Source organism: Sus scrofa, chromosome X, assembly GCF_054392235.1.
Source record: "Sus scrofa isolate SSC_HxYL_T2T_F1_AM1 chromosome X, Sscrofa_HxYL_maternal_Yorkshire_Landrace_v2.0, whole genome shotgun sequence".
Taxonomy (NCBI): Eukaryota; Metazoa; Chordata; class Mammalia; order Artiodactyla; family Suidae; genus Sus; species Sus scrofa.
The window spans coordinates 23556569-23565296 of NC_139401.1; positions in this window are offsets into that span (position 1 = coordinate 23556569).

Here is an 8728-nt window from a genome sequence, read left to right on the forward strand (position 1 = left end):
GCTCATTTGTTACACCAATAAAAGGTGGAAATGGGATCCTGAAACACTGGAAATTGGGGGCAGGGGACATCTTGCCCACAAGAACCTCATCCCACATGAAATACTATTCTGAAGGGAAAGTAGGTCACTTTGCTAAACAAGCAGGAGCAAAAATTCCACATTTTTTACAGGAAATTTGTAAACTAAAAGGCCAGAGATGGACACAGGTACAAATCAGGGAAATTAGCATCCTACTTGGAGGGTAAGTTTCTGGTACTATTTTAACACAACGGGCTTCTGTGTGGAGAAACAATAGGAGAGCTTAAAATTGCTGGGAGTTGAGGGAGAAGTAAATGAAAGCTTTTTCCAGAATTGAAAATGAAACTGCTGAGGAGGAGGCAGTTTTAAGATAGGTGAACTCCTTTTATTACACATGGCACTGACCTAAATTACTAAACCCACTAATCTCACAATAATGAAAATGGTAGTTAATAACACTGTACTGATTGCCAAGATGAATGTTTTCCAAAAGAAGTTGTCAGATAACTGAAAAGCAGTACTCCCCTTTGTTCTTTCTGTGTTCTCAATTAAAGGGGATTTTGTCCTGCATCCCTTGGTTTCAGTGTCTTTATGGCTTCCTAAATTAGAAGGCAGCCATATAAACAAGCAAGATCCTGTACTGTGTTGAACCGGAGAGCTTTGGGATTTATTGGCAGCTCAGAGAGCATGTCATGAAAACAGGCTTAGAGTCCATTCTCCACCAGGGTCCTGCTAAGCTGCCAAGTAACTATAGGAGAGAAGCGCTGGCAAGCATCAAAAGGGTTAACTAAACACAAGGAGCTTTGTGGGGAAAGAAGACACTTTGAAAATTGTGTTTTGGAAAGTGGGCCTCTTTGAGGAAAACAACTACATGCTGACTGTGGTTAAATATGTGAATAAATTAGATTGACCAAGCGAGTTAAACAATGTAACTCTTTGTTTTCTCATTCTTTTTAGAACTTAGCCCTAAAGGCCCAGTGTTGTCACCATGAAAACTTTTATGAAGTTTTGATGTCTACTTTAAAGAAATCCCTTAAGTTTAAAATTTAGAAGCTGAAACACCACAACATCAGGTGACTGAATTTAACTCTGTTACAAAGACACTTCTTTTAAAACAACTATAAAACAAACCTGTAAAGCTTGAAATCAGCAGGCACAAACAAACAAACAAACAAACATGTTCTGGGGAAATTACATGAAAGGAAATAATAGACAATGATAAACCTGGAAAAGGGTGGTGGGGGGAGGGGGGGTCCCTGGTAAGCAATACCTCTGTAAAGATAACTTTTAAATTACTATTTTACTAAAATATTATACCTGACATACTCATTGTGAAGAATAGTATTTCAGGCCTAAGAACTTGCCAATTATTGCAAAAGGATATTTTGGTGTTTTCTCTGGATGGCTTTTTGAAAAATAACTCTTATTTACTAAGGGTTATTATCTTCCTTAAAAGAATCCGAAAATCAAAATGTATACCATTAAAACAGGAAGTAGCTGGGTTTGTCTGCACATAGGCTTACAAGACATCCTGCCACCAGTTTGATTATAGGGGTGATAGCAGAGGCACGGATCTGTATACGGTCCAAATCAGAGCCCAAGATGGTCAACTGCTCGGGGCAGACTTTCCTGGGAAAGAAAGTGGTGTCTTTCACGGAAGTGTAGAAGCAACAATTCAGAAGAAACCTAATGATTTATTAATGTCTTACGCCCACTCTCCACAGCCCTGTGAGTCCCCACCAGGGTCTAGAGTGATGGCACTTATCACTGCTTCTGGGCAGAGTCTGCAGGTGGCCATGTCTGCTCCTGGGATTCTGTTTGCTTGACTGGCCTCATCTTTGTCTTCTTGCTTCCTCATCTCTCCTGTGCATTGTCATCTCAGGATGAGTCTGTGTTTCATTCGCATCCATTTTGTGTGTGTGTGTGCTGCCAGTCTGGGCTTCAAGCCAGTCAGCTGTCACCCACGGTTCAGACTGACATGCCCACACCCTTATTGAGCCCACCTTGCCCCACCCCCACCATCACTGCCTTTGTTGCCTCATCTATCAAAGGCCACCCCAAGCCCGTCCTCACAAGGTTCTGCTAGCAACCTCTTCCCCCATCACCTCTTTCTTTCTAGTGGCTCAAATCTGCCCAGCAAATGTTTTAGTAGCTTCCACATGATTATCAACATAGTTACTAAGAGCTAACATTTTAGTAAGTGCTCACCAGGAACCAGGCATTACTTTTGGTGCTTTGTGTAATTATTATGTCATCTAGTTCTCACAAACATCTTGTTAGGTAGATACTACTGATTTCTTTTTATAATGAGAAACTAACCCTCAAAGAGGTTAAGTTGCCTAAGGCCACACAACTAGGCCTGGGAATCAAACTCCAAACCAAATTTCTCAAACCCCTGGAGGTTCACAGCCATAACCTCAGAGGACCTCATATTCTCTATAAAAATGATTCAATTTTGTGTTTCTTTTGGATTAAACTCTAATCAGTACATTTGTCTCTCAGTATCTGAGGAAGATTCTGAAATTTTTTTCCCAAATACTTTCCATCCACTGTTAGCTGAATCCATGGAGACAGAAGTCACAGATACGGAGGGCCAACTGTATAAACATCTTCTAGATCACTGAAATCAGTAGTTCTTGGTATTAGCTGCACATTAGAATCACCTAGGCATTCCCATCGTGGCTCAATGGTAACAAACCTTAGTATCCATGAGGACTCGGGTTCAATCCCTGGCCTAGCTCAGTGGGTCGGCGATCCGGCATTGCCGTGAGCTGTGGTGTAGATTGGAGACGCAGCCTGGATCCTGCGTTGCTGTGGCTATCGTGTAGACTGGCAGCTGCAGCTCCTATTCCACCCCCTAGCCTGGGCACTCTATGTGCCACAGATGATGCCCTAAAAAAAAAAAAATTACCTAGAAAGCTTTTAAAAAATACTAATGCCCCACCCTGAGAGAATCTTAATTTAATTATATCTTAATGTGCATTCTAAAGTGAAGCCAGGGTTGATTGCCACTGATCTAGATAATCACCGTATAACCGAATCCTAGTCACAGTTTTGAATACGGCCATTTCAGTCTGTGTTTATGCTGCTCGACTTGGCACCACATCGCTAATAGTGAACTCCTGCCAAGCACAGACCAAGTGAAGTCACATCACACTGCATGAAGGAGAACCTTGCAGAGAGTTTTTAGAGAAAAATGGCGGGAGAATTGTGTCAGCCACCTGCTTAGAGCTGAAACCAAAGACATCCACCCCAGCTATCAGTACCACGTTCCTTTGTAAGCAGCAACTTCATTTCAGCAAAACATCTTCCCTCATATTAAATCAGTGTTGCCCATTTACATTTTCTTCATTTGGTAGTTTTGTTTGTAACTTATAAAAGCATATGATTTCACAGTTGTATAGGAGCCATGAACATAATACTCACATCTAGTTGTGTGTCTTAGTAAGTAATATAATAATTTCAACCAACACTGGAGGTCTGTGAGAATTCTTTCCCTTAAAAGGAGTCCATGTTTCTTTAAAAGTAGTTTGAGAAACACTGCTGTGACCATAATGCAACGCTGACTGCTTCAGTTTGGCTAAAAAAGGCCAATGGTGTCAGAGTTGAGATTTTACTAATTGACCCCTGACTTGATCAGATTTAGGCTTTATTTTTCAGCAAGAATATTTCATAAATAATGTGTTTTTTTCCATCAAGAGACATATAATGTGGTTGCCTCTTTTTGTGTGACACTAGCAGCTCCTATATGCACTGATCCATTAGGAGTCTCAAAATATGATAGTCTATCATTCCTTTTTCATTTTTTAACTAAAATACTTCCATAAAGAGAACTTTCTCCTAGCCTGTATTTCGATGTCATGAAGAAGAGTTCACCCAGCAAAGGAAGCGGGTAAATGCTTGATTCCTCTCTTTTATTTACTAGGTTTCAAAAGAATGAATTGGCTTCCCCAGCATTTCTGAATTAGGTTTTCTCCCCCTACCCTCAAGCAGTTTTATTAACTCATGGACTTTAAACATTTCCTGTGTCTTAATTCACTGTCATTATTTTTCTGCCTGAAGCTTGGATTGCCCTACTTGTCCACTGAGAGCTTCTTCAAGTGGGCTTCAGAATCCTTTGGTTACCACCCCAGAAGCCTTTCTTTGTTAGCTTCCTTGTCTTTAAAAGACGTCCCAGGTTCATCTTGTGTATTTCCTACCCCAGACTTGACATCAGTGGTAGGTAATTATGAGCTGCTGAGGTTTCCAGGGAAGCAACATTTACTGGGAGCAAGCAGTGTTCACAGCTCTCTGCTTTGATAATGGCATGGATATAGCAGGAAGAGCCTTTTAAAGGCGGGTGTTGAGAGTGGTGCATTCCCCTCCACCTTAGCTCAGGAAGTCTTCCACCAGATGTGAACCAGGGCTGTCTTCTTTCGCTTTGGTGCTTATACAGTTTTCTTTCATCCAGTGAATCAATAACAACAACAACAAAGGTGGTTTGAAAACAGTTAAATCCGTGCCAATGATCCTTGTCTGTAGAGAGATACGGTCCAGAGGCAGCTCAGGTCTGGTGGGAAGAACACTCTATGTGGAATCAAAGGAAACTGAATTACATCCTGGCTCTTCATTGTGGGAATAAAAATAAACTTTGCTTACAGGATTAAAAATAAACTAGCTCAGAGCTGCTATAAGGACTAAATAAGATTATGAATATGAAAGTGCAGGATATACATGATTAATATATTCTATATGATAGAGTAATACTATGCTGAGTATCTACTATGTGCCAGATACTGTGATTTTGTTAAGTTATTCATCTTTTTTTTTTTTTTTTTTTTGGAGGTTCCCAGGCTAGGAGTTAAATCGGAGCTGCAGCCACTGGCCTACGCCAGAGCCACATCAAGGTAGGATCCGAGCCTCGTCTGAGACCTACACACCACAGCTCACAGCGTCCCCAGATCCTTAACTCACCGAGCAAGGCCAGGGATCGAACCTGCATCCTCATGGATGCTAGTTGGGTTCGCTAACTGCTCAGCCACGAGGGGAACTCCATGTTAATTCATTAATCTTCACAACACCTGTGTAGGATGTGTGAAGGGTGGCAGAATATACCAACCCATGATTTCCCTGGTGGCTCAGTGGGTTAAGGATCTGGCATCGTCACTGCGGTGACGCAGGTTCGACCCCTGGCCTGGGAACTTTCTTATGCCATGGTCACAGCCAAGAAAAAAAGAAAATACACGGAAGAAGAATATGCCGCCCCAAAACATGCCACTTTGGCATAAGGAAATTTTGAGCTAAAGGCACTTGAAAAACAGCAGATGCAAGAAGGGCATTCTTATTTATTTATTTATTTATTTATTTATTTATTTTTATTTTTTTGTCTTTTTGTTGTTGTTATTGTTGCTATCTCTTGGTTCTTGGGCCGCTCCCGCGGCATATGGAGGTTCCCAGGCTAGGGGTTGAATCGGAGCTGTAGCCACCGGCCTACGCCAGAGCCACAGCAACGTGGGATCCGAGCCGCGTCTGCAACCTACACCACAGCTCACGGCAACGCCGGATCGTTAACCCACTGAGCAAGGACAGGGACCGAACCCGCAACCTCATGGTTCCTAGTCGGATTCGTTAACCACTGCGCCACGACGGGAACTCCCAAGAAGGGCATTCTAATCTCCCCTTTCCTTCCCAATAACACTTTTGCAAAAGAGTCCTTCCCTGTACAGGAGAAAAGAAACATTCTTAGACTGCGAGTCAAGGCTGAGAGAATTCTGCACAAAGAGAGCTTGTTAAAATAATTCTCCTCTGCCTTTAACCTCCCCATATATTTCGGTTACTTTTTCACAATCCCCTCCCTCTTTGTCCAACCTGTTAGAAGAGCATTTAGGTTTTGCCACTTCTTTGGATCTTCATTTCCTTATGGGGGCTCCCATGTCACAAAAAACCATATCCAATGAATATGTATGCTTTTCTCCTATTAATCAATTTTATGTTAATTAAATTCTCAGGCCTGGGCAAAAACCCCAAGAAAGTAAAGGTCAGGTTTTGCCTTCCCCTCCCATGTTCCTGTGGCATGCTGGTGAATGAGCTGGGATTAGAGAGGAGCCTAGATTTCTAGAATTTTCTAATTAACAGGGTGTAAATACTTCCACCAAGGCCGATTTCAAGCTACCGATGGCTTTAACAACCGGCTTGCAAAATCCCTAAATATTGAACAATAGCCTGCCCCAAGCAAGTGGCAACAGACTTCAGCACACCACTGAATAGGGCCATTTTAAAGATGAGGAAAGGAGGCTTAGAGAGGTTGAGCAACTTGGATTCACTGCAGGGGCTTGGGTCTGGGATGTCAACCTGGTCTGTGCCTCCACTAGCAAATGAACTTGGGCTTTCTCTACCACACACCAGACCCTTCTTGAAGCAGCTCATCCACACTATTTCACCTTGAATTTACTTATTTATTTATGCTTTTGACATAACAATGAACAAAAATGTTTACCTCCCTGACCGTCAACATCCTAGGAGTAGGGACAGTGTTGCATAGACTTTATATCCTCAGTGCCTCATTCCACGCATAGCACGCGGTAGGCACTTTACAAGCATTCATTAAATAAATGGAACCAAGCAGCCCCAGTTTTAGGGGGGAAATGATAGAATCACCTCTAATGTAACAAGCATCCATTTTGAGAGTGAGAATTTAATTGGGAAAAAAAAAGAAAGCTGATAATTACACAGCACTTTCTACATTCTATGTGTAATACATGGATTATGTCATTTAATCCTCAAAACAAAGCCATCCTTTTGTGTATAAGGTAGGGTGTAGGGGGGAAGCAACGTATTCTGTGTTATACAACCAGAAGGCCATGGAACTGAGAGTTGAACTGGACGGCCGGGCCCCACATATACCTCACAAACCACAGCTCACTGTCTAGCTTAACTGTACAGGGTGGTCTTTAGTCATTAATACTGGTGGTGCTTTGTGGCCCAAACTGTTTCTCTGTCACCTGGAAAAGGTCTTGCCTGTGCTTAGATTAGATATGGAGGAGCCAGAAGGAATTTGGGATTGCTATCATCTGCTCCCTGCCACAATACTTCTCAACCAGCTCTACACGAAAATTTGACTTTTCCACAGAAGACCAGCTTCAAGGCAAGGCAAGTGGTTCAGGAACCATCCCACTTGACTTTCTCTTCTGCAAATTATGTACGAGTTCTGTCAAAGTTTTGCTCTCCTAAATTTTCCACATGGGCCTCCAAGGAGTTGAAAAACAAAAATCATTTTCCAGTTTCTCTGGCTTCAAGCCTGATTCCAGGACGTGATCCAACACTAATCACCACCCAAATGCCTGTCAGGGAGATGGTCGCTATGTACTCTGGCATATAGTACTAAGGCAGTCTTGCACAATGTTGTTACAGCATTATGTTATAATTACACCCCGGCCTTGTTTCCTGCACATCTCACAGATGCTTATCCAGCAAGGGGGTGTTAGCTGACAATCACTCTGAACAAGCCTGGACAAATGAAATAATAGCGGTAACCCTGAGGAACTCCTGAGAGAATATATAGCTAATATTCTAGAACATTCGGCCAGTTCAATATTCTCTTACAGGCAAGTCAAACCTCAGGCAGCTTTTCTGTTCTGACTTCTTTTTGCGCTCTCTTGTCTGGTCAGAGCAACGTCACTTTAACTCCTCGGTATCTGCAGACTTAAAACATGAAACACAGGAGGAAATTCTTAGAACCCCTCAGCCCCCACTCCACCTCCCAAAGAAGCTAAAAGCTGAAGGAGTGGTGTAGCAGACTGTTTGTTATAACTGCTGAGGAGGGAGGGGCTGCCTACCTACGGCCCGTTGCTCCTCCCCTGGGAGGGGAACAACAGAATCCTATTGGCCACAGACAATGTGACTCAGGTCAGACAAGATAGAACTCTGGGGAGAAGTTCCCACCAAAATCCAGGGAAGTGGGGAGGAGAAAACTCCTGAGGGAAGAATCTAGGTGGTGGTGTATGTGGTTTACATTCCTGTCTGTGTTTTAAGAGGTTTCCAAGCAGGTTTTAATTAACCTCCAACTGAAACTTGCTAAACAAGTTTTGCAGCCCAGGTTATTATGTTAGTATTTTTCTGGGTGTATTGTCCTAGGTTTGAATTTCATTAAGTTTATTTTTCTTTCTAACTAAAACTCTGGGAAAAAGCAAAGTGGATGTTTTAAAACCTAGGTATTTCCTGGTAATGGCTTGCAGGAAAGAATGAGATTTGGGTTGAGAAAGGAAGTGAAAATTTAACATTTACAAGTGATAAGACAAAACCAAAAGTATTATTTTTTAAAAGTATGCCTTCCTTCCAGGGAAAAATACACAGTCCCTTAGGTCAAATGATAATTATTTGAGACTTTGTTTTTAAAACAAACCCTTAGTCTTCATATGCTCCAACACCTAGGGGAGAAACGCCAAGCAGTTTCTGTTTCTTTCTAGTCTACTTCATCAGGGCCTGCATTTCAGAAACTAAAGCACAACATGATCTTTCTGCAACAATAACCACTGAATAATAATCACTCTATCCTCAAAAGAGCCACTGAGAAGAGTGGGCTTTGAGGATACTTGAAAAGATGCAGGCTGCTGCACCAGAAGGCTCTGTGCCAGAACCCTAAGAATAATCTCTTGACATGATCCCTAATAAATCACCCTCTACAGTCATTTACATAAGCCTCTGCCCCAAAAGCACAGTGGAGTCATCTAGG